This window comes from Papio anubis, chromosome 10 (genome assembly GCF_008728515.1).
Source record: "Papio anubis isolate 15944 chromosome 10, Panubis1.0, whole genome shotgun sequence".
Classification (NCBI taxonomy): domain Eukaryota; kingdom Metazoa; phylum Chordata; class Mammalia; order Primates; family Cercopithecidae; genus Papio; species Papio anubis.
This window is the reverse complement of record NC_044985.1, coordinates 48,970,848-48,998,294: the sequence shown is the minus strand read 5'-3', so window position 1 is coordinate 48,998,294 and position 27,447 is coordinate 48,970,848. Positions and strand designations below refer to the sequence as shown.

The 27,447-nt window shown below is 35.8% G+C and overlaps 1 protein-coding gene across 2 annotated transcripts in view; it reads right to left on the bottom strand.

Annotated features, from left to right (window-relative positions):
- LOC101002284 (sodium channel protein type 2 subunit alpha) overlaps positions 1-27,181 on the bottom strand; it is a 163,380-nt gene extending 136,199 nt beyond the window's left edge. For both annotated transcript variants that reach the window (XM_021923690.2, XM_021923691.2), the window contains exon 1: positions 26,948-27,181. The gene's annotated coding sequence lies outside the window, so the exon portion shown is untranslated. The remainder of the gene's footprint in view (positions 1-26,947) is intronic.
- Positions 27,182-27,447: the final 266 nt, after the last annotated feature.

The window sequence follows — 27,447 nt, the reverse complement described above, 5'->3', positions numbered from 1 at the left end:
GAAACCTTCCCTGGCTTTCCCGGCCCTTATTCATCTTCACCTTCTTTGAAGCTCAATTTCATGTGAAGATACCTCAAATTTTTGGAGAAAGAATGAAAGCTGCATTTAAGAAAAATTATTCTGCCTTAAGATATTGGAGAAAGAAGAAGACTAAAATTAAGAACACCAGTAAGAAATCATTTGCAGGAATAAACCCAAGTCGGCTTGAAATTAAATGATGGAAGGAGTGGTGCTGGTGGAGAATAGATACTTCCAAGTATTTCATGAAAGAAAAATTTAGTTGAAGTTTGAAAGACTATCATAGCCTTTGGTAATACAAATATATGTATGCTTCTTAAGAGTATGTTTATATTTCCATAGTTCATTAGACCATCATAGATTTTTTTCTACAGCAAAGAGTAAAATGATAGTCTTTCCAAAAAAGAAGTTCAAAATCATATTCTTTAGTAACTAAAAATGAATATGAAAGAGAAAATATTATTATATTATTATAACATGAAACGTAATAAAGAGTCAGGCATGGCGGCACATACCTATGGGCCCAGCTACTCAGAGGCTGAGAAGGGAGGATCGCTTGAACTCAGGATTTCAAGACTGCAATGAGCTATGATTGCACCACTACACTCCAGCCTGTGTGACAGAGTTAGACTCCATATATTAAAAAAAAAAAAGAAGAAAGAAAGAAGAAGAAAAAAGTATAATAAAAAAGAAATAATATTTTTTCCTTATTTAAATGTTGTTTGTTTGGGTGAACATGAAATAATGTTAAGAAAGAATACTGTGTTGTTTCAGGCAAACAAAATAAAAAATGAATGGATTTTCATTTGAAGGAAAGTCTAACTATAGTTTTACCGTTGAGGTTGATAGTGGGAAAAAAAGCTACCAATATTTTAAAGTTCAGTATTTTTCTTCGAGTTAAGGGATATGATAAAAGAATATGATCTAATTATAGAACTAAAGAGCTTCTGCACAGCAAAAAAATATATAGATCAACAGAGTAAACAGATAACCTAGAGAACAGGAGAAAATACTTTCCAACTATGCATCTGAGAAAGTTCTCATATCCAGCATCTATAAGGAACTTAAACAAATTTACAAGGGAAAAAAACCCAAACAACCCCATTAAAAAGTGGCCAAAGGACATGAACAGACACTTCTCAAAAGAAGAAATGCATGTGGCCAACATGCATATAAAAAAAACTCTACATCACTTATCATTAGAGAAATGCAAATCAAAACCACAAAGAGATACCATCTCACACCAGTCAGAATAGCTATTATTAAAAAGTAAAAAAACAACAGATACTGCAGAGATTGTGGAGAAAAAGGAACACTTACTTATACACTGTTGGTGGGAGTGTAACTTAATTCAATCATTGTGGAAGACATTGTGGTGATTCCTCAAACACCTAAAGACTGAAATGCCATTTGATCCAGCAATCCCTTTACCAAGTATATACCCAAAGGAATATAAATCATGCTATTATAAAGACACAAGCATGCATATGTTCATTACAGCACTATTCACAATGCCAAAGACATGGAATCAACCTAAATGCCCATCAGTGATAGAGCAGATAAAGAAAATGTGCTACATATACAACATGGAATACTATGCAGCCATAAAAAAGAATGAGATCATGTCCTCTTCAGGGACATGGATGGAGCAGGAGGCCATTATCCTCAGCAAAGTAACACAGGAACAGAAAACCAAATATGACATGTTTGCAGGTATAAGTAGATGCTAAATGATGAGAACACATGAACACATAAAGGAAACCAACACACACTGGGGCCTATCAGAGGGTGTGACAGGGTGGGAGGAGGAGAGGATCAGGAAAAATAACTAATGCATACTAGGCTTAATACCTAGGTGATGAAATCATCTGTACAATAGTTCTCAGGGGGAATGCTTCCAACTTTTCCCCATTCAGTGATGTTGACTGTGGGTTTGTCATAGATGGATTTTTATTACCTTAAGGTATGTCCCTTCTATGCTGATTTTGTTGAGGGTTATAATCATAAAGTGATATTTGATTTTGTCAAATGTTTTTTCTGGATCTATTGAGATGATCGTGTTATTTTTGTTTTTAATTCTGTTTATGCAGTGTATCACATTTATTGACTTGTGGATGTTTAACCATCCCTGCATCCCTGCTACAAAACCCACTTGACCATAGTGGATTATCTTTCTGATATGCTGTGGGATTCGCTTAGTGCAGGATTTTACCCACTTTTACCACTTCTATTCAACGTAGTATTGGAAGTCTTAGCCAGATGAATCACACAAGAGAAAGGAATAAAGGGCATCTAAATTAGTAAAGAGGAGGTCAAACTGTCACTGTTTGCTGATGACATAATTATATACCTGGGAAACACTAAACACTTTTTCAAAAAGCTCCTATAACCGGTAAATGAATTCAGCAAAGTTTCAGGATACAAAGTTAATGTACCCAACTCAGTAGCTCTGCTATACTACCAACAGTGGCCAAACTTAGAATCAAATCAAGAACTCAACCCCTTTTACAATAGCTGCAAAAAAAAAAAAAAAAAAGAATACTTACGAATATACTTAACCAAGGAGATGAAAGACCTCTACAAGGAAAACTACAAACACTGCTGAAAGAAATCATAGACAACACAAGCAAATGGAAACACATCAAATTCCCATAAAAATACTGCCATTATTCTTCACAGAACTAGAAAAAAAAATCTCAAAATTCATACAGAAAAAAAGGAGCCTGCATAGTCAGAGCAAGACTAAACAAAAAGAACAAATCTGGAGGCATCACATTACCTGAATTCAAACTATACTATAAGGCTATAGTCACCAAAACAGTAGGTACTGGAATAAAAATCAGCATATAGATCAATGGAACAGAATAGAGAACTCAGAAATAAAGCCAAATGCTTACAGCCAACCTTTGACAAAGCAAACAAAAACATAAAGTAGGGAAAGGACACCCTATTCCATAAGTGGTGCTGGGATAATTGGCAAACCACATGTAGGAGAATGAAACTGGATCCTCATATTTCACCTTATACAAAATTCAATTCAAGATGGATCAAGAACTTAAATTAAGACCTGAAACCATGAAACTTCTAGAACATCAGAAAAACCCTTCTAAACATTGACTTGGACAAAGACTTCATGACCAAAAACCCAAAAGCAAATGCAACAAAAACTACCATAAATAGATGAGACTTATTAAACTAAAAAGCTTCTGACCAGCGGAAGAAATAATTGTCAGAGTAAACCAACAACCCACAGAGTGGGATAAAATGTTCACAATCTATACATCCAACAAAAGACTAATATCCAGAGTCTACAATGAACTTAAACAAATCTGCCAGAAAAAAAAAGCAATCTCATCAAAAAGTGGGCTAAGGACATGAATAGACTATTATCAAAAGAAGATATACAAATGGGCAACAAACATGAAAAAATGCTCAGTATCACTAATTATCAGGGAAATGCAAATCAAAACCACAATGAGATATCACCTTACTCCTGCAAGAATGGATACAATCAAAAAATCAAAAACTAATAGATGTTGCCATGGATGTGGTGAAAAGGGAACATTTTTACACTCTTGGTGGGAATATAAACTAGTACAACCACTACTGAAAACAGTGTGGAGAGTTCTTAAAGAACTAAAAGTAGATCTTACCATTTGATCCAGCAATCCCACTTCTGGGTATCTACCCAGAGGAAAAGAAGGCATTATATGAAAAAGATACTTGCACATGCATATTTATAGCAGCATAATTCACAATTGCAAAAATATGGAACCAGCCCAAATGCTCATTAATCACTTGTTGATTATATATTATTATAGGTATAAATATATTATTATATATGTATACACATATATATATATATGAATACTGCTCTGTCTTAAAAAGGAATGAAGGCTTTCTCCGCAATTTTGATGGAATTGGATACCATTATTCTAAGTGAAGTAACTCAGGAACAGAAAACCAAACATCGTTAAGTTCTCACTCACAAATGAGAGCTAAGCTATGAAGACACAAAGGCATAAGAATGATACAATGGACTTTGAGGACTCAGGGGAAAGGGTTGGGGGGGGTTGAGAGATAAAAGACTACACATTGGGTACAGTGTACACTGCTTGGGTGAGGGTGTACCAAAATCTCAGACATCACCACTAAAGAACTTAGCCATGTAACCAAACACCACCAGTTCCCCAAAAACCTATTGAATTTTTTTAAAAAAGAAATAATGGGTGAAACAAACCATCATGACACACATTTACCTGTGTAACAAACCTGCACATCCTGCACATGTGCCCCTGAACTTAAAATAAAAGTGAAAAAAAGTCCCACCTATTATTTGAGATGGACAAGAAATACATATACACAGAAGTGAAACATCCAGACGTTATTGAAACGATAATGTGCATCCTTTTACCTTTCCCAGGCAGAATAGATATCTGGATAAACCACCAGTTTGTACTGCACCCTTTTTTTCACTTCAGACATTTTTCAGTTATTACCAGCTTAAAAAATAGAGATCATTTCAACTGAGAGATAACCAAAGCACTCAAAAGCCATTTTCATTGTATAGATTAATCAATACCCAGAGCCACAGTAAATTATAGTTTTTATTGCAAATCAACATTTTGGTAGGACTAAAATGTTTCTTTTCTCTTTTTTAACCATCTAAAACACATCTGACATCATACACAATGATGCAAAGTGACTAAAACAATGGGATGCTCAGGCAAGTACAAGAGGAGGTAATGGAATCATAACAATATTCTGTGACAAAGATAATTTGTATCAACAAAGGTCAACATGACCAAATTGATCTCAACTCATTGGTGTACCCCACTTGAGGTGATTCACCTTATTTTATTTCTGAAAAGCATTAAAAAAGGACAGATAAAGTTAATAGAGTAAAGCCAGGGTTAAAACATTTAACAGCACACCAATAACCTAGTATATAACTTCCCTGTTTCACTTATAATTCAGAAATGGAGTATTTAGCAATCTCTGGCCTTCTAAATAAGAAGAGAACCTTGCTTCTCCTTGTTGATTTACTCTGTAGTACTTTAGAAACAGATATCAGCCTAACAATAGTCCTATTAATATGGACTGGAAGAAATGTAGAAGTGGAAGACACTTTAGAGATAATCTAGTCCATTTCTTTTACAAAAGATAAAATTGAGAATTACGGAATTTAGAAGTATAGTTAGCTCTCCATATTTGTGAATTCTGCATCTGGAGTTTAACCATCCATGGATCAAAAATATTTTTTAAAAATTGAATCTGTATCGAACAGGTACAGCCAACTTTTTCTTGTCACTATTCCCTAAACATTGTAATATAACAACTGTTTACATAGCATTTACATTGCATTAGGTGTCATAAGTAACGTAGAGATGTTTGAAAGTATATGGGAGGATGTGCCTAGGTTATATTCAAATACTACACACACCTTTTTTTTTTTTTTTTTTTTTTTTTTGAGACGGAGTTTCACTCTTGTCACCCAGGCTGGAGTGCAGTGGCACGATCTTGGCTCACTGCAACCTCCACCTCCTGGGTTCAAGTGATTCTCCTGCGTCAGCCTCCCGAGTAGCTGGGATTACAAGTGTCTGCCACCACCCCAGATATTTTTTTTTTTATTTTTATTTTTATTTTTAGTAGACAGTGGGGATTCATCACGTTGGCCAGGCTGGTCTCGAACTCCAACCTCTGGTGATCTGCCTGCCTTAGCCTCCCAAAGTGCTGAGATTACAGGCAAGAGCCACCAGGCCTGGCCGCCACACCATTTTATATCAGGGACTCCATAAAGTTTGGTATTCATCTGAGTCCTGAAACAAATTCTCCATGCATACTGAGGGATAACTGTATGCAGCTGGTGACTTTCAGTTGAAGCCAGTGCTCATTTACCATTCCAAAAATCCTAGGGCCTTTAAGAATTATGCTAAATCTATTCAGCCTATGCTCTGTGAATGAAACAATAGAGTCTGAATGACAGCACATCTGTTTACAGCATGGTTTATTGAATATTTTAAGCTCACAGTTAAGATTTGTCGCTCAGAAAAAAACTATTCTTTTCAAAATATTACGGCTCATTGACAATGCACCTAGTCATTCAAGAGCTCTGATGGAGATCTCCAAGGAGATTAACATTTTCATGCCTGCACTCCATGGATCAAAGAGTCATTTTGATCTGGAAGTCTTATTAAGAAATCCATTTTGTAGGACTACAGTTGCCATAGATAATGGTTCCACGAATGAGTCTGGGCAAAGTAAATTGGAAAACTTTTGGAAAGAATTCACCATTCTGGATGTCATTAAGAACATAAATGGTTCATGGGAGGAGGTCAAAATATCAACATCAATAGGAATTTGGAAGAAGTTGATTCCAATACTGATGGTTGATTTTGAGGGGTTCAAGACTTCAGTGGAGGAATTAACTGCAGATGTGGTAGAAATCGCAAGAGAACTAGATTAGAAGTGAAGCCTGAAAATGTGACTTAATTGCTGCAATCTTATGATAAAACTTCAATGAATGAGGAATTTCTTCTCATGAATGACCAAAGTAAGTGATTTCTTGAGATGGAATCTACTCCCAGCAAAGGTGCTGTGAATATTGTGAAATAATAACAAAGGATTTAGAATATTACATAAACTTGTTGATAAAGCAGTGGCAGGTTTCGAGAAGATTGACTCCAATTTAAAAGGAGTTCCACTGTGGGTAAAATGCTATCAAACAGGATTGCATGCCAAAGAGAAATCTTTCATGAAAATATGAGTCAATCAATGCAACAAACTTCACTGTGGTCTTATTTTAAGAAATTGCCACAGCCACCCAACCTTCAGCAACCCCCACCTTGATCAGTCAGCAGCCACTGACATCCAGACAAGATCCTCCACCCGCATAAAGATGATGACTTGCTGAAAACTCAGATGATCATTTGCATTTTTAAGCAAGAAAATATTTTTAAATTAAGGTATGTACGTTGTTTTTTCAGATGTAATTCTATTACATACTTAATAAACTACAGTATAGTATAAACATAGGTCTTTTTTTAACTTTTAGGTTCAGAGATACATGTGAAGGTTTGTTATATAGGTAAACCGCATGTAACAGGGATACAGATTATTTTGCCGTCCAGGTAATAAGTATAGTACCCAATAAGCACTTTTCTGTGATCCTCTTCCTCCTCTCACCCTCCTCCCTCAAGTAGGCCCCAGTGCCTATTATTCTCCTCTTTGTGTCCAAGAGTTCTTATTGTTTAGCTCCCACTTGTAAGTTAGAACATGTGGTATTTGGTTTTATGTTCCTGCATTAGTTTGCTTACTATAATAGCTCCCAGCTCCATGCATGTCCCTGCAGAGGACATAATCTTATGATTTTTTATGGCTGCATAGTATTCCATGGTGTATATGTGTCACATCTTCTTTATCCAGTCCACTGTTGATGGGTATTTAGGTTGATTCCATGTCTTTGCTATTGTGAATAGTGCTGCAGTGAACATACATGTGTATTGTGTCTTTATGGTAGAACCACTTATATTTCTTTGGGCACATACCCAATTATGGGGTTGCTGGGTTGAATGGTAATTCTGCTTTAAGTTCTTTGAGGAATCACCACACTGTTTTCCACAATGGCTGAACTAATTTACAATCCCACCAACAGTGTATAAGCATTCCCTTTTCTCTGCAATCTCTCCAGCAAGCAATGGACAAAGGACTCCCTATTTAATAAACAATACTGGGATAACTGGTTAGCCATATGCAGAAGATTGAAACTGGATGACTTCCTTATACTATATAGAAAATAAACTCAAGATGGATTAAATACTTAAATTTAAAACCTAAAACTATAAAATCCCTAGAAGGTAAGATAATAAATATCATTCTAGACATAGGACCTGGCAAAAGTTTCATGACAAAAATGCCAAAACAATTGCAACAAAACCAAAAATCGACAAATAGGATCTAATTAAATTTAAGAGTTTCTGCACAGCAAAAGAAACTCAACAGAGTAAACAGACAACCTACAGAATGGGAGAAAATATTTGCAAACTATGCATCCGACAAAGGTCTACTATCCAGAACCTATCAGTAACTTAAATTTACAAGCAAACAACAACAACAAAAGCCACCATTAAAACGTGGGCAAAGGACGTGAGCAGACACTTTTCAAATGACATACGTGTCAAGAAGACATACATGCGACAAACATGAAGAAAAAGCTAACATCGATGACCATTAGAGAATGCAAATCAAAGCCACAATAAGGCTGGGTGTGGTGGTTCATGCCTGTAATCCCAGCACTTTGGAAGGTCAAGGCGGGTGGATCACTTGAAGCCAGGAGTTCGAGACCATCCTGGACAACATGGTGAATACCCGTCTCTGTAAAAATACAAAAATTAGCTGGGCGTGGTGAAAGGCGCCTGTAGTCCCAGCTACTAGGGAGGTTGAGTCAGGAGAATGGCATGAACCGGAAGGCGGAGCTTGCAGCGAGCCGAGATTGCACCACTGCACTCCAGCCTGAGTGACAGAGGGAGATTCCGTCTCAAAACCAACAACAACAACAAACAAACAAACAAACAAAAAACCACACACACACACAGAAAGAAAAACCAAAACCACAACGAGATACCATCTCACACACCAGTCAGAATGGCTATGATTAAAAAGTAAAAAAGATAAGTCTCTTAGGCCGGGCGCGGTGGCTCAAGCCTGTAATCCCAGCACTTTGGGAGGCCGAGACGGGCGGATCACGAGGTCAGGAGATCGAGACCATCCTGGCTAACACGGTGAAACCCCGTCTCTACTAAAAAAACACAAAAAATTAGCCGGGCGCGGTGGCGGACGCCTGTAGTCCCAGCTACTCAGGAGGCTGAGGCAGGAGAATGGCGTGAACCCGGGAGGCGGAGCTTGCATTGAGCTGAGATCCAGCCACTGCACTCCAGCCTGGGCGACAGAGCGAGACTCTGTCTCCAAAAAAAAAAAAAAAGATAAGTCTTTTATGGACTAGGAAATTTTTAAAAAATCATGTGATTCACTTTGTGATCATTGCTTTTCTGGTGGTGTGAAACTGAACCCGTAATATCTCTAAAGTATGTCTGTAAATAAAGGATGTGCCAGTAGAACACCACAATTACACCTGAATTCCATAGCAAGGGTTGAAGGAAGAGCAAGTTTTGCAGCAATAGCAGGACACTGCAAGTCTCACTAATGTTTCTGAAATATTTCCCACCAGATGGGAAAGTCTGTGCCCAGCTTTTAGGTGCAGACAGTCATGTCAGACAAAGAACAGGAACACCACTACCCTTGAACGCAACTGAGTCCTCGCCGTCAAACCTACACAGACTCGGCTGTGATTGGTTCATATTTTCCTTAGGTCACTGTACATTTAAATGAGCAAAGTTTTTAAAAAAAGTTTTCATTTCGTTACAAGTTGAACTAGTAACTGTTAAAACAAAATTATAGCTTCTCCTCAGCCTAAAAGACTTTTAGATGTTTTCAGGAAATGAGCAGTATTCAATAGAATCATCTAAAATACAAATGTTATACAGAATAGAGTATCTTCTGTAATGATGAGTAAGCAAGAAAAAAAAATCGCCAAACATATGAAAAGATACCGTTGTTCAAAGTAAGAAGCAGAAGAGGCCATTTTAATGTTAGAATACACTCTGATTAAGATTAAAGAGGACACTTTAATTATGAAAGGAAAGCTGGCAGTTAGCAAGGGAGTCCAGTTTGATATAACACGGATACTTATAAAAAATAGTTAAATTCGTAAGCTCAGTATAAACAGTAACAAGCATATTTGGAAGTGCAGAAATTAAGTTTGTTAAATGGAAGTCTGTGATAGCTTCCCAATACCTCAGAGTAAAAAGTTAATCAGATGGAAATAATTATTAACAATGTAAAGATATATACATGGTGCAAAAGCCCTGAAGATGCTATCATTAAACATAGTAAATTGAAAAGGAAAAACTAAGGCTAACACAGTTGTTGCAACAAATTCTAATCTCAAGAACCAATGAAATCTTTTAACAAAAAAGAGTCTGTAAATCAAACAGGGTCATGGAATAGCATTTACATTAAAGAAAATAGGCCAGGCACAGTGGCTCAAACCTGTAATCCCAGCACTTCGGGAGGCTGAGGCCGGCGGATCACCTGAGGTCAGGAGTTTGAGATCAGCCTGACCAACAAGATGAAACCCCGTCTCTACCAAAAATACAAAATTAGCTGGGCATGGTGGCGGGCGCCTGTGGTCCCAGCTACTCAGGAGGCTGAGACAGGAGAATTGCTTGAACCCGGGCAGCGGAGGTTGCAGTGAGCCGAGATCGCGCCATTGCACTCCAGCCTGGGCGACAGAGTGAGAGACTCCGTCACACACACACACACACACACACACGAAAAAGAAAAAAAAAGGAAAAGAACTCCAAATGTAAACATTTCATGTTGAGCTAGAGAAGGTCAAAGGATAAAGAAAAACATCCATCAAGTTTCTGGTAGGGGAAAATGGTTTGCTTTCAAGGAGTGGGGAAAAAAAGCAAAAATCTGGCTGTATCTTATCTTCTCCATATTAGATGTCTGAGAATAAAAGAACAAAATACATTTTTAAGAAAAATATTTGTGTATAAATTGAAATTATCATTATTACATGAGGGCATTACAGAAATATTTTCACATACCAACAGCTGAGAAAATATATCATCAATATGTCCTTCATGAAGAGGTGACTCTAAGATACACTTCAGCTCTACAGAAGATGATAGAAGAAATTGTAATACATAGTAATAATGGTAATATCCTTAGTTAGGATATGGGGTTAAACCATAGAGCCATATTTTAATAATTATTAGGATGTGGAGTTAAACCATAGAGCCATATTTTAATAGTTGTTGTTAGTAAGGTTATAAAATAATACACTTATGGAGAACATTTTTAAAATTAATGTGAATACCAAATCATGTGCATTTTTTTAAACTGGAAAATAGTTGGAAGGGGAAGAAAAAATGTAATATTTTTATCTTATGTAAGGGTAGTTAATAGGTAGTTTCACTTATGATGCTGATAGTTTCTTTTAAAATAATGGAATGAAATAAGGCAATACATGCATTCCAAAAAGCTAGAAAAATAGAAGAAGAAAAAATAAAGAAGGGAAAAACTGCAGTTGATATATCCCGATGGGAAAATCAGGAAAAATATAAGAGAAGTAGAAACCACAAAACAAGTTATGAGAAGAAAAATCAAATATTATCTGACACCTAAGACAATAAATTTTGATTTGGTTAATTTATAATTAACCAACACAAAGTACCAAATTAGATCACAATGCAAAAGTTGAACAGATGTTGTTTATTTGGAAGAAGCATAGAACAAATTGCCAAAATTAAAAATAAAAAATTGACAAAAATATATCGACAAATACAAACAAAAATGTAGGTTTTACAATGTTATTAGACAGAAAATATGTCTCAATGCAAAAAACTTAAATGGGTAAGTAAGGTAATTTTGTACTTATAAAGGTAAATGTTCTAATAAATATAAACTGGTCATAAAATCAAAAAGTTAATAGTAATACATTATTATGCAAAACTGTTAGAAACTCAGCACAATTGTAGAAGACATGAAATCATGTTTCTTAGCTTTTGAGACACCAAAAGTATGCAAACAAAATTATTAACTATACTAAAATCTTTGAATTTTTCTACAAAATGTGTATGTCTGTGAAAGTGAAATTGTCAAAATGATGTAAGAAGTGAAAACTTGATCAGGCAATTAATAAGGAAATGAGTTAAAAGAAATATGTAAACCCACTTTAAAATAACAATAAAATATGTTTATAGGTGAGTTTTTATTTTCTAGCAAATAAATATTGATATTATCTAGAAACAATTTATTTTCACATTTTGTAAACAGATTCAAAGGATAGAAAAATAGGAAAATTACTCAAAAAAATTTTTGGAAGCAAATTTAAATTTCATAGTAAAACTTTGCCAAAAGAACACCCTCAAACATGAAAATGTACAGCCAATATCACTAATAAGTACAGTTATAAACATCTTAAATAAAACATACAACTACTTAATAACATAATGCACCAAAATAAGATCCAAAATAGTAATGAAAAAATGACACAGCACTTAAAAATATATTAATGAAATACATGACATTAATTGGCCAAAACAGAATATGAACTACATCTAGATGCTCAAAAGTCATTTAATAGACACCACATTTATTTATAAATTATTATAAATTCTCTTTGTAAAGAGAAATATCCTTACATTATGAAGTTGTTCTGTCTCAAATCAAATTTACATCAATGTATCACTAAGGATATTGATGTAAATGTAATTTAGTGAAGAGCCACTATAAATATTTATGTCAAAGTTAGGAAACAGTAGGAAATTTGCACTATTAATATTTTCCAGGAAAATCTGCCAGTATAGCTGGGGGAAAACATTGGTTAGAAATAAGTAAAGGAACGATTGCTTAGAAATATTAGAAAAGAAAGGCATGATATATTGTCCTAATTATTTACAGACAAAATTATGTACCTAGAAAAGCTAAAAAATCAACAGAAAAATAGCAAAATTAATAGGAAATATCAGTAATATAGATATACCTATACATTTCTCTACATAGATTCATTCATTCAGAAATTTAAATACTGTCAAACACCGATACTTGATAATTGTAGTGTAATGTGACTACAATGTGACTACATAGACCACAGTCTGCAACTTAGTTTTCTTTTTTTTTTTTTTGAGACGGAGTCTCGCTCTGTCACCCAGGCTGGAGTGCAGTGGCCAGATCTCAGCTCACTGCAAGCTCTGCCTCCCGGGTTCACGCCATTCTCCTGCCTCAGCCTCCCGAGTAGCTGGGACTACAGGCACCTGCCACCTCGCCCGGCTAGTTTTTTGTATTTTTTAGTAGAGACGGGGTTTCACCATGTTAGCCAGGATGGTCTCGATCTCCTGACCTTGTGATCCACCCATCTTGGCCTCCCAAAGTGCTGGGATTACAGGCTTGAGCCACCGCGCCCGGCCTACTTAGTTTTCATAAGGGATGATTTAGTAAATATGTTTGGCTTTGTGGGCCATATTTTCTCTGTTGCAAGTATACAGTTCTCACCTTATAGCATGAAAACAGTCATGGAAAATTTATATAAAAATGAGCATGGCTGTGTCCCAGTGAAACTGTATTTATGGACATTAAACTTCAAACTTAATATAATTCTTACATGTCATGAAATATTATTCTTTATCTCTCTCCAAACCATCTTAAAAGAGGCTATAAAAGACCATGGTTTCCTGAGTCATAAATAGGCTGTAAGTGGCCTCTTAAAAACAAATCAATCTGGTAGGTGTTATGCACATCAAAAACAGAACTGTCAAAGTCTATATCCTGTCATGAAGAATTCCATAAACTTCATGGAAGAAAGGTTACCGGCTCTAGAAACAAGACAGAAGCAAATTTGGAATGTAAAGGTTAAGAAGGGCAGGTAGAAGACCCTGAGAGGTTTAATAAACCAGTGAAATCATCTTCTGTTCCAGTTTATCTAGATGAAATAATAAGAAACTCCCTATCCTTTCATGTTCTAGGAAATTACTATAAAGAATGACCCTTCTCCATCTGGCATAGGCAAAACTTACAAATGTCCCCCATTTACCTATGATGAGACCCAACACAGAACTTCAAAATTCCTGTTCTTTACCTCATAAATGATCAGCTAAACTGCCTGTCCCCACTGACCAGTGGGAACAAAATGCTTATTAACCAAATTTTGGCTAAGATTTTCTACTTTCCCCAAATCCCTGAATTTTGACTTACCTTCAGGATGAGGCAGCACGCCACCCCCCTTACACAGTCCCTCAAGGTAGCAGGTTGATCTCAGAGTGGAACATTCTCTGTCAGATCATGCCACCCTTAAATCTCTCTTCCCCCCACCCAGTTCATTCTAGCCTTGTTTACTCCTCTCTCTAAAAGAGAAATTTTGCCTAACTCTTGAGATCCTTGCCCTTTCCCCACCTTGTAATCATCCCTGAAGATAAAATCTCTCCTTACTGTAAATAAAAATAAAAATCTGACTTTTTGGTCACACCCCTATGTAAAAATCAGCAAGAATTTCCCAGTAAATAACATTTTCCTTTTTTGTTTAATGGCATGATGCTCTTTTTTAAATAAAAAATTAATTTAAAAAGAATGTGCATTTTCAGGGAAATAACTGATAAGTAAAGTGCATGTGCTAGTTTTATTTTAATGAGTCTTTGGGATTTAAGTAGTGCTTTTTTAATCTTAAATTTAAATGATATATACTTGATAACTGAACATGAGGATAGACAGCAGATAGATTTTTCAGTTAACTTGTATGATATATTTATATTAGTTAAAGGTTTTCTTCAAATGTTGAAAAAATGTCCGCTCTACATTTTTTCCAAATAATTAAGATGCTTAATAATATCTTGTTGCATTCAGATATGCAGAATATGTGCATGGGATATTTCTAAATCTGGGTGTCTGTGTCTAGTTGTATTACCTGTGAACTAAATTTTCCTGACTTCTTTCTATTTTATTTTTCTGTACTTAGATCTTGTCTATGGGATTTATACAGATACCAACAATATAAGATTTTATTTAAAATCATATTAATTACTATCACATCTAAGCTCTGCTCTGGGGTCAGACTCCTGGATTTTATTTTGTCTTAGTTTTTAGCTATACGATCATTAAGGTATTTAAACCCTATGTTCTTCAGTAGCCTCATACTTTAAATTTAGTCATAAGAGTACCCAATTCACATAAATGTTGTGAGAATCAAAAAATTGGAGTCATGTGAATTATTTCAACAGTGCCTGCATTATAGTAAATATTTCATAAATGTTAGCTATTATACTAATCAAAGTCTTCACAGAAAACAGATGACACACCCGAAGAGGAGATTTTAATTGAGAGATTAAAACAAAAATAGGGTTATTTGCAAAGGTACATTAGGGTTAAGGAAAATAAACAAAGCAGGGTGCACCCCAAGGCTAGCAGCAGCAGGAGGCAAAAGGAGGAAATAATTACTAGAATCAGAGAGAGTAGGGGCCACTTGGCAGGAGTTGTGGTGTTTACATTTAACCACAGTAATCTGGCAGGGAAGGATCTGGGGAATAAATGCCCTTACCTCACTCATGGCATAGAGAACTTAAACCACCCAGGATAATCTTCACTGGGCTGGAAGAGACCTAATATATCAACATATGCAGCACTTTGCATGAAATTCTTGAGACAAAATATTGTCATGCTATCTTTGAAAGTGTACATATAAAAATAGACCCTTTGACTTTTTTCTTTTATTATTTCTACTCTTATTATCGTTTCTTTTGTTTTGTTTTCTACCACCACCACTCTCACTTGAATCACGGATGTTCCTTTGGTTCTTACCACCTATTATATTAGAACATCCCAAATACTTGTCCTTGTCTATGAGCCACTCAGCAACACACTTTGTTGTTGTTGTTTGATTGGTTGGTTTGGCTTGGCTTAATTTTGCTTACATTTTCCCGAGTCTGTTTTTGATACTTGCTGTAAAGGGACACTAGGTTCCAAAACATTTTCCTGTATTTGTTAGAAACATTGTCACTAAAACTAAAATAGTATATACTGAATTATAGTCAGAAACTATCACATCTTTTAGAATGTTTTGAATTACAAAATATATTTAATATTATATTAAATCGTATTTTGTTCTGTTGATTACTCCTTATGGTCTTTAATAATAAGCACATTTTTTTGGTTGAGTCATTTAAGGTCAGAAATCTGGAAAACCAGAATCTCAGAAAAATGATGAAGAACACGGGATCAAATTTGTTGGTAGTTAGGGTGGTATCTCAAATCATTCTACAATTCAGGGTTTGAAATTCCTGCAAAATACACATTCCTTGCCATCCCAATATCAGAAGAACATTGTAACCTACATTTTATCCTTTCCTATAGCAGCCAGGTCATTGTATTTTATAAGTTGCATTATTGAAGGTAGATAGGTAATAATGATGTGGAGGAGTTAGGCTGTGTATACTTGTGAATATATGTTTATGTGACTATCATTGGTTAATCTGTTATTGGTTGTAAAAATTATTCATGGAGTTACAGAACTCCTTGTGAACAAGATTTGGAAATAGAGATTTTGTGTGTGTGTGTGTTTGTGTGTGTGTGTGAAATAGAGAGAGAGTGAGAGGGCACCGTCTCCCTAATTTATACTTATTATTTACATTTCTGTCAAAATTTTTATATACTATACCCATATCATTTTACAAATCACCTTAAAGTCTACTCAAACAAACACTAAATTCAAAAGCTATAAAGGCAGTTGTATTAAACCAAACTATTGAGAGCTATTTTAATAGGTCGCTTGAAGTAGGACATAGTTATGTTGTAAAACTAAGAAACTCCAATAGTACCTTGATTGAAGTTTTAAATGAGTAGAGCTCAGCATATGTATCACCTCCTATGGAAGAGAGTACATGTAGATACTGGGTAGCTTGATAGAATCATACAAAACAATATCTGTCCTTATAGAGTACACAAGTAAATGTGACAGATGACTCAGGTCCACATAGATCTGGCTACTTCACATTACAAGTGTAGAGATAGGTGCAGAGTATAATGAAAGTATACGCTGCATATGAAAATAGAACATCATAAAGGAAGTGACATTTGAGTTAGATTTGATTAGGACAAAAGTTTATATACACTTCTGAAGCAGTGGAGATTATTAAGAAAAAGTCACTGAAATTATTCAGTGGAAACTTTTTTCAGTATAGGATTATGTGGAAAGTGATCAATTTTTTCATAGCCAGTTAGCATATTTATATTAGATAAGACTTTCTATAAATAGAGTAGTATAGACATTAAGTGGTAAACGATGGAAAATACCTAAACTGAGATTTAGAACAAGACATGCTTGAAGACCCTTTAGGTGAGTTAACTGGGTGGCTTCCATGAGACCTTGGTGATTTATATAAACTAAGGTAGTAAACAATTCTATTACACTTAAGGGATTGAAAGCACAAAACGATGAGGTCGACTTTCCCAACTGAATTGAGCAGGAAAACAACGTTCATTGTCTCTTATTCACTAAGCTAAGGCGTGCTTCTAACTGAAACTAAAAACAAAACGTTTCCAAGAAATCTGGCATTGTTAGCATTATTTCAATTTATCTTTAAAAAAGGAGTATAATTAACTTCCTGCGATATGGTCACTAGAGACTAGACAGTGAGAACACTGCAGTGATTAAGTCCTGGACAAAATAACCAGCTTTATCACATCTGTAAAATGAGACCAATGCTTCGCTCCACATGGTTGTAAAAATTAAAGCAACCCACATAGTGAAAGCTCAGGACACAGCATATGCAGGAACGATATTAAATTTTAAGTGTATGCTCATCCTATGACTAAAACAGCAGATTTTTAAAACTTCTTATGTGCCAGACATTGGGTGTGGTATTTGGGAGGTAGATATCATGACCAAGTTCCTGACTTTGAGGAGCTCACAATCTAGAAGATGAACAAGCAAACAAAGAACAATGAAGTCATAAGAGAAAAATATTAAATGTCATACATAGCAGGAAAAGGTCTTCAGTAACTATTAATGATACATTTACTCTCATTTAAGGTTTGATTTTATAACACTAATATGCATTTTATTTCTATTTGTGTAAATACTGAATGAAAAATCAGGCAATTTGCACTGGGTCATTTGTAAATGTGAATCAGCCCAATAAAAGTGAAAGAGAAAGCATGGTGCCCCTTAGTATGCTTAAAGGAATAAATTTAAGTTTCTAAGATTCATTAATTTACTCTACAAACATTTTTAGTCTCTTCTATAGATCAGGAAGTGTTCTAAGCATTTGTGAAACATCAGGGCACCAAACACAATAATCTCTGCCCATTTGGGGCTTAAATTACCAACAGGAGAAATACAATGTATACAGTATGCTATAAGGTGATGTGTTAGAAGGGAAGGAAAGAAAAGAAAGGAAATGAAAGGGAAAAAACAACAAAGCAAACCAAATGATAACAAAGAAAAGAAAGTATAGAAGAATATGGGAGATGATAAGAATGAGGTTAGAGGAAGAGGGCTCAGATTTTAAATAGGATGGTTAAGAGTAGGTATTATTTAGAACCGACATTTGAGTTCAGATTTTAAACAGATGAGGAGGTTAGTCATGCAAGTGCCCAAGGCAAAATTATTCTAGGGAGAGGAAACAGCCCAAAGGATTGAAGTGTTCCTGGAATATTCAAGAAATAGTGTAAGTGAGTGAGGGAAAGAAAAACTGGAGACAAATTCAGAGAAATACTGTAACGGGATGGAGACCAGGCTAAATAGAGCCTTTTTGGAAATTGTCAGGTGACTTTTACCCTGAGAAAACTGGATATCACTTGCAGAATTTTGAGCAGGATGTGGCGTAATCTTCTGTCTTGCCGTGTTGAGAATAGATTGTGAGGACAAGTAGAAGAATAAAGTCCAATTAGGAAATTAAGGCAGAAATCCATAAGAAACTTGATGGTGGCTTGAGCAGAGTAGCAGTGTGAAGGTGGCAGCACATAGATCCTGGGTATATTCTGAAGTAGAAATCAACAGGAATTTCTCAGGAATTGAATGTGGGATATAAGAGAAAAAGAATAATCAAGGATGATACCAGAGTTGTTAGCCTGAGGATGAGGAAAACTAGAGTTATCTCCTGATAAAAGTAAGGTGAGGAAAACAGGGATTGAAGCAGGTTGGTTGGGGATGACTATCAGAAATTTAGTTTAGGGATGTTAACTTTGCAGTGTCTTCTAGATATCCCAGCCAAATAATTAGACCCACAAGTTCAGTTTGGCAGAAAACTGGAGGTAAATATTTGGATGTCATCATTATTTATATGGCATTTAAAGCCACAAAACTCAATGGGAACAAAAGAAAGTAGATAAAGAAGAAAAGAGAATCAGGGACAGAACCAGGGACATTCAAATAATGAAGTTTGGAAAGGCAGAGTAAAGAGTAAAATGACAGTAAAGGAGTGAACAATAAGCTAAGAGAAGAGTCAAAATTGTGTGCTATCCTGAAATCCAACAGAAGGCAGTGTATCAAGGGGCAGACAGTGATGAACTGTCTCCAATACTGCTGGATGGTCAAGTAAGATGAAAGCTGAGGATGGACCACTGAATTTGGCAATAGAGTGATCATCAGATTTCTATCAAGAGCTGATTTAGTAAAATGTTAAGAGTAAAAACCTGACTAACATAGATTTAAAAGAGAATAGAAGGAGAGACAGATACAGAGAATACAGCACACACTTTCATTAAGTATTTTTGCAAAGAGGACAAAAATTTTACAAAGATAGTTGAAGGAAGTAAAAAAAATTCAAATATAGGAGCAATAATGAAATACTTGTATGCAAATATAATAAAGAGATAAAATTACTAATGCAGGAGAGATAGAGAAATAAAATGCTCTAGAAATGCCCTTGTGTAAGAAGCAATAGGATCTAGTGCACAGATGCAGGAACTATTTTAGATAGAAATGGGGATAGTTGATTTAAGGTAATGGGTGGGAGGTCAGGTTATGTGGGTGCAGAACCTGGTAGGAAGGCACATGTAGTGATAGAAACCTGTGGGGAAAAATCTCTTCTGATTGTTTCAATTTGTTCACTGATTTAGGAAACAAAGTTTTCAACTGAGAGTGAAGTCGAGGTAGGAGATATTGGTGGTTTGAAGAGAAAAGAAAAGATATGAAATGTAAGTACAAGAACCTGGGAGAATAAGTGATCTAGGGACATGTGGCATGATTACTGGGCATCATCAAGGATCCACTTGTGTGTGTGTCCACCTGCAAAAGTGCAGGCATGAAGAAAGGTGGGAATTGAATATGAGGATGAAGATTCAGCCAGACAGTTACCAAAAAACCAATCAAACAAAAAAACACTAAGAGGGGGAGTTTGTTAAGTGTGTATGTATAAACAAGGAGTGATTTTTATGAATGACCGTGGAATTTATCTAAGGAAAGGGAAGAGGACATTAATTGAGAGACTATCAAAGTATGACAAGATCAGTGATTTAGAGGCCTGGTGTGGTTAAAGGATTGAGTTGGAGTTCTAGATGAAATGCGCTAGAAAGGTGGTGTAGGATGTGTGAAGGAAGGATTATAGGCAGGTCACAGTTACTGGCCATGAAGAGTTTCACGATAAAACCATGGGTGTGGATGTCTGAGGAAGGGTAAAAAAACATGATCGTTGGAGGAAAATAATTTAAGTAATTTACAGGATAGTCTGTTAAGAGGCCATACATATGCACATTGACATTACCGAGATTTGGGTAGAAAGTGCCAGTGGAGAAAATTCTGGGGTTCTTGGAGCTAAATTCCTATCTTCTAAGGATTACACATTCATGAAAACTCCTTAAAAGATGCATATCCAAATGTGAAAATAATTTGAATCCATATTTTATCCTGCTTTTGCTTTTATATTTGAATAGATTTATGATGCTGTGAGTCTAAGTTTGTAATAACAGCATAATTTACTAACAGTTTTTTTTCTGCACACAATTGAATTCCCTGGGAAGTCAGGCTTAACATTATTGGAGTGACATCATTCCTGATGATATACCTAAGGATTCAACAGGAGTCATTAGAGGCTTCAATTGATGGATTTGTCAAGGCCAGTAATTGGAGCAGCTTAGCTGAATGCCGTTTGTCTAATTGATGGGTCATTTCACATTTTAAGTTTCTAACACTTAGGCACCAAAATCATGAACAATTTATTTGAATAGTCTGATTAAATGTAAAAGTTTCTTGACCCTTAGAAGTAGAGTGACTGTGCATCCCAGTTTACCTGGAACCATCTTGATTTATACCTGTTCTTGTGGAGAAATTATTAACAAACTACATCCTGGTTTAGATGACACATTGTATGGTAACCCTGTCTACGTAACTAGGCTCCTGTCTTCCAGGACTGTTAATTCAGGAAATAGTAAGTGTAGGTCTAAGCACTTCTTGCAGATCCTAGCTGCCTGACAATTGCTGGGCTCCCTCATTTGCTCAATCCAAGGGAGACACAGTGTATTAGTCAGTTCTCATGTTGCTATGAAGAAATACCCAAGAATGGGTAATTTATAAAGGAAAGAGGTTTAATTGACTCAGTGCTGCATGACTGGGAAGGCCTCAGGAAACTTACAATCATGGCAGTAGGGTAAGCAAACACATCCTTCTTCTCAAGGTGTCAGGAGAGAGAATTGTTAAGCAAAGGGGGAAAAACTCCTTATAAAACCATCAGATCGAGTGAGAACTCACTCACTATCACAAGAACAGCATGAGGGTAACCACCCCCGTGATTAAATTATCTCCCACTGGTCCTTCGCACAACACGTAGAGATTATGGGAACTACAATTCAAGGTGAGATTTGGGTGGGGATCCCGAGCCAAACCATATCACACAGAAAAGAAGGAAAATATTTTAGCTGGATGTGCTGAGCTGATACAGAGATAGCATCACCATTGCCCTGACCAGCTTGCTTCATGCCTTAGATATTTCACATTTTGATACCACTTATTCAGAGAAGATAGTATCAGTCTTCTTTTATCATAATATTATCATAAACTCCCTTTCTTTTTTTCATGATATTTCAACCACTACCCTTCATATATGCTTAAGAGAACTGTTGTTATTCCATTGTCATTTCCCCATACATATCACACAACACAAGATGTAGCAGAGTAATTACACAATCACATAATTGTATACTTATTTGCTAATAACACCAAGACATGTTCATGTTCAAAACATTATATAATCCCAACTAATCCTAGATACCAGCAAAAGACTTAACAACTTAAAACTATAAAAATAATCTAAATAATTCACGCACTTTTTGTGGGCAATTGCATCCTAAGATCATTTTATTGCCCTAAATATTATTTTAGTAAGTACAAACAGTTAACTGAAAGGATAGATTTTACCATCAAAAATATTTTATCACATTCCAATAAATAAAATATACTTAAATACCTTTGATTCTTAACCCATTTCTCTAAAATGTTTCATTAATAAACAAAAATATATTACCCAACAAAACTTTTTCTTTTATTATTATTAATGTAGTTAGTAATTATGTCTTCTTCCACATAAAGGTTTTGACTGAAAAAGTTTAATGGAACATTGCCAGGAAAAAAATTGTACTTCCGATTTGCAAAATCCACCTCTACCTCTCCTTCCACTGACCTCCAATTTCACTAAACCCAAATGGATACAGAGGAGATAACACTAACGTACGAGTGTTATAGAGAGCAGATTTTATTTTCCTTCTTTCCTTTTCTTTTTATTTATTTATTTATTTATTTTTGACCCAGAGTTTCTCTCTATCGCCCAAGCTGGAGTGCAGTGGCACGATCTCAGTCTACTGCAATCTCCACCTCCTGAGTTTAAGTGATTCTCCTGCTTCAGCCTCTGGAGTAGCTGGGATTACAGGCATCAGCCACCATACCTGGCTAATTTTTGTATTTTTACTAGAGATGGGTTTTCACCATGTTGGCCAGGCTTGTCTAGAACTCCTGACCTCAGGTGATCTTCCCCCCTCCACCTACCAAAGTGCTGGGATTATAGGCAAGAGCCACTGTGTCCCACCTACTTTTCATTTTTTAGTACAATTTCATCTCATATTCTTGATGCAGGTTATCTTTTCCTAATAGAAATAATATTTCAATAGCCACTACTATATTGGCAATGGTATTCATTATTATCGGTAAAATATACATATAACTCATCAGTGCTTGTGCCTTCTTTAAGGCTTCCCACTGCCATTTCATGACAGATGAATGCAAGAGAATGCATTCACCTTAGAGGAGATTGGCTGCAAGAAGACACAAGGATTCTGTAACTGCCAGAATAAAGGGAGAAAAAAGGAACTTCTCCTAGGACGCTTCATAAGAAAGCTAGTTCCCTAAAGGAAAGGAGGTTCCTGACATTGACTTTTTTTTTTTAGACAGAGTCTCACTTTGTTGACTACGCTGGAGTGCAGTGGCACAATCTCAGCTCACTGCAACCTCCGTCTCCCAGGTTCAAGCAATTCTCCTGCCTCAGCCTCTGGAATAGCTGGGACTACACGTGCCTGCCACCACACCCAGCTAATGTTTTATTTTTAGTAGAGACAGGATTTTACTATGTTGGCCAGGTCGGTCTCAATCTCCTGAACTCAGGCGATCCGCCCACCTCGGTCTCCCAAAATGCTGGGAGTAAAGGCGTGAGACACTGCACCTGGTCATGACATTGACTTTCTCTCTACACAAGGCCTAGTGAAAGTGCTAATGAAACTGAAGGATTCAAAGAAGGAAAGAACTTGAATAATTAATTTAGATGCTGGCAAACCAGCCCTTAGTAATCAACTAGATATGTATAATAGTTATGTGTTGGTCTAATTCACTACAAGTTTTAAATAGAACCTGTTTTTAAATAGGTGGTTATGAATAAGAAGTTGATAACTGAAGTATGTAAAAGCTTCATGTGAAACAGTGTTATTATTCTCCAATTCAAGAATTAATGTGACTAAAATATATTCTGCAGGAAAGTGTTTTAATGCTGAGGATTAATTATTTCTTCCAGAAAGTCCATATGCCACAAATAGTCTTTACTGAGGAACAAATTGATTTAAATAGAGGAGATACTTCATCTTACAGACAATGATTTAATTTCCAAAAACAGGCCACCCAAAGTGAGTTACACCAGCTTTGCTCATTATCATCAACCACCCTTTCCTCCTGTGTCAAGGAAAAGCATTTTCAAACCTTCCTTCTGTCTCTCCCAGGACCTTGATGTACTTTTGTTTCTTCTTTCCTCAATTTCTCTCTATTGACTTCATACCTTACTCTACAAAGGGCTTAGGTTTTTCTAATCCTCATTAAAGTTAAATTTCCCTCAATAGTACCTTCTTTCTCAAGGTAAAAAATGTTACCTCTCCTACCTTTCCCTGGCAAACTTCGTAAAACTTAAATATAATCCCCAGATTTCTCATGTCCAATTTAGTCCTCAGAAACCCTGTCTCTGCCATTCAACTAAACCTCTTCTCTTAGAATTCATTTATGACCTGATAATGATAACTAAATCCATCATCTTTACTCTATCCTCTTATGAACCAACCCCTTTACGGGTTTTCTATTGCTTCTGATCCCTATTTTGATATTCAATTTACCTGCTTTGCCTCCTGTGATATTGTTATTCCATCAACTTCTCACATTGTTTTCACACAATTTAATAATACTTTTTCTAGACTTTTTTACTCTACTAATGTTAAGATTATGCCCCCAGTCATCTTCACTTCTCTTTTGTTCCCCATTAATGTTTAATTATGTGTGACCTAATTTTTGCCCACAACTGCATGCAGATCTGTATATTCAGCCTTAACCACTAATCTGATACATGGATATAACATGTTCAGCTTCTTAGAGAACACCCCAGTGTATGAGTATGTGCCGGTATGTCAAATGCATAACACCAAAAGCCAAATTCATTATCCTTACTTTTACTGCCCCAGGGGAAGAAAAAACAACTGCAACAACAACACCGACAACAGAAGCTTCAAACAGATTGGGTTATTTACCATTCTCTACAGTTTTCCTATACAACGCCTACAGTTCCCCATTTTCTTGTATTTACTTGCCTCACCTATGTACCTAGATAAGCAACTTTCTGTTTTTCTTTATTTGTATCCAACTCACTCTTAAAGATCTAATTTAACTGTCACATCCTCCTAAAATCTTTTCCTCTGAGCTCTGAGCCCCCCATGGACAGAAATTGACATTATTGCTTTATTCTGAATCCCAGGATGTAACATGGTGCCTGGCACAAGACGGATGCTGATATTCCTGTCCCATTCACTTTCTCATCTTTCTTCATTCCTTATTTTGAGGTATAGTGGTATCTGCATGTGTATATTTGCATGTTAACCTCTCAGAGGTAAACTCCGTGACTAACTATTTCTTAATCTCTACCATGGGCGCTTGGTAGATACGTAGTATTTCAGAAATATATGTAGACATGACACATTTTAATCCCTTTCTTTTCTCAAGATTTTGAAGAAGTAGGGTAAAGCCTGTGCCTAGTAAGTGAACAAAGGAGGAAAGGCCTGGACATGAGATGATATTCTTATAGTTGTCAATAGATTAACCTATATGTACAATCTTTTCTATTAGGTAGGAGGGAAAGAGTCATGTGGCCATCCATATCATTCATGAGCATAGGGTAGAAGAGTATACACCCCCTAATAATGAAAAAGGCATACTAAAAAACAGAATTTCCATAGTTGTCATTCAGTTTTCTTGGATGCTTTGACAAGAAACCTAAGAAAATTGAGCACTTCATGTAATATGCCATTGAGCAACAGTATACTGAAAGAAACTCTATTTTACAGAATACAACTAAACACACACACATACATGCACACACACAAACACAGTGAATATCAGCATACCTGGTCTATGCCATCCTGATATGTTCACACTAGAGATAAATTGCGTTACTGCTATGGAAGATATGGAACTGTCAATCAGTGTTCTAGCCTTGCCTGATTGTAATTTAGTACGTGACTCTGGGAAATCCACTTAATCTCTCAATTACAGTTGCTTTTCTTTAAATGATAATGGGGATAAATGGTTAAATATCTGTAATTCTAAAAATCTCCATATATGTGGAGCCATGTGGTACTACAAACTCTAGATTCCACACATTTAAAAAACATGTTTTTTTCATGGTTTGTCCAAACCATTTTATAAAATCACTCCCCATAGCTTTCGCAACCTCTGTCATGGCAAAACTACCTTTTTATAGGAAAACAATGACTGAGATAAAAACATCCTGATGCACCCCCACTGCCTGCCACCTCCACCATCACACACACACACACACACACAGCTCTTTCCACAGGAGAAAGAAGTGAGACATTTAAAAACAATCTTACAAAACTATTTTTAAAATATTCGTAAAATCTCTTTAAATTTCTCTAAATGAAAATCAGTGGTTGTTAAATGTAGGATTTCTATATGTCTTTATTCCTATTATTCTGATAATAATCAAGCAAGGATTTAAGGGAAATCACGAGAAGCAGCAGAGAGAAGCTAGGCTGTTGCATGCAACTTCTACCTCCTGAGTCATTCCACTCTTTAACACAGATAATGTCACATGACCTAAAATAATTTAAAATGTGAGCACCTTCTATAATATCAACTGCTTAAAATGGCCACAGTTCTATTATCCTAAATCCAATAAAATATAGAAAAAAATCAATTTTCATGGCAATTAATTTGTGTTCAGCATACTCCTCACATCCACACTGGGGAAGGAGGGAGGGTCTATAGTCTCATTCCAAGTCTATTAAACACATTACATAAATCTTGATTCATGTGGGAGAAATGGCTTACGTATTATTTCTAAGAGGTAAAAATAAACACATAAACAATCTGTACCATCGTAGCCAGCAGAAATCGTTCAAAAGGCCTTTGGACTCAGAATACTGGCTTGCCTCTGAGGCTGCAATCAGAAGGCTCAGCCATGGGCTTTGGCAGAGCCACTGCCATGTTAATCTGCTTCATTATATCTCTACAATTTGTTCACTGCATTAAGGAGCAGTATTTCCCTTGTGAAAGGAAAGCCCATCTTTCACTTTGAAAGCTTTACCTTTAAATGGTAAACAAATACAGCCAGAGACAGACACCAACCGCTAGAAAGCCAAATAAATAATAAAATACGGTATGTCATAGTCAGAGCTCATTTCAGCCTAGGAAGATTTTTAATTGCACAATAGCTAGAATTAGAGCTTTTGAATCTCTTAGATCTGAATACAAGCTAACAAAGCACACATCTTATATTAAATGTCATTCTTAACATAGATAACAATCCATGGATAAGTCAAAAATAGAATCATGCTGGCTTACCTGAAATAAAGAAAAATGTAAATCATAACACAGAATCCACGTATGTGTTGAATATAATAGTCTTCAATGCAATTCTTCAGAATTTTTACTGGAGTAGAAAGTAAAATCTCACATGTATTCTATCCTCATTAAAGAAGAAAAAAACAAGAAAGGATGACCACAGCATCCTCCCTCCTTTACCTTAGCTTTCTGTTCTGACACTCATTCGATGGTACCCAATGTCTGTTAGAAAACAGCATGCTAAATTAGAAAAATAAATAAATAAAGGCAGCATCTTACATGACAGCTCCATCTCCTGGTCAAAAGTGGAACCATTTTAATTCATGTTCCTTTGGGTATGTAGCAGTTAGCACATAAAATTACATGATGTACAACCCATAATTCCACTGTATTTGAAACCAACAACCTTAATTAATTGTAATTTAAACATTTAAGAAGAATTATAGTATGAATTTTTAGAATTATGATTGTATTTTGGGGATTTGAATTTATTTACATTA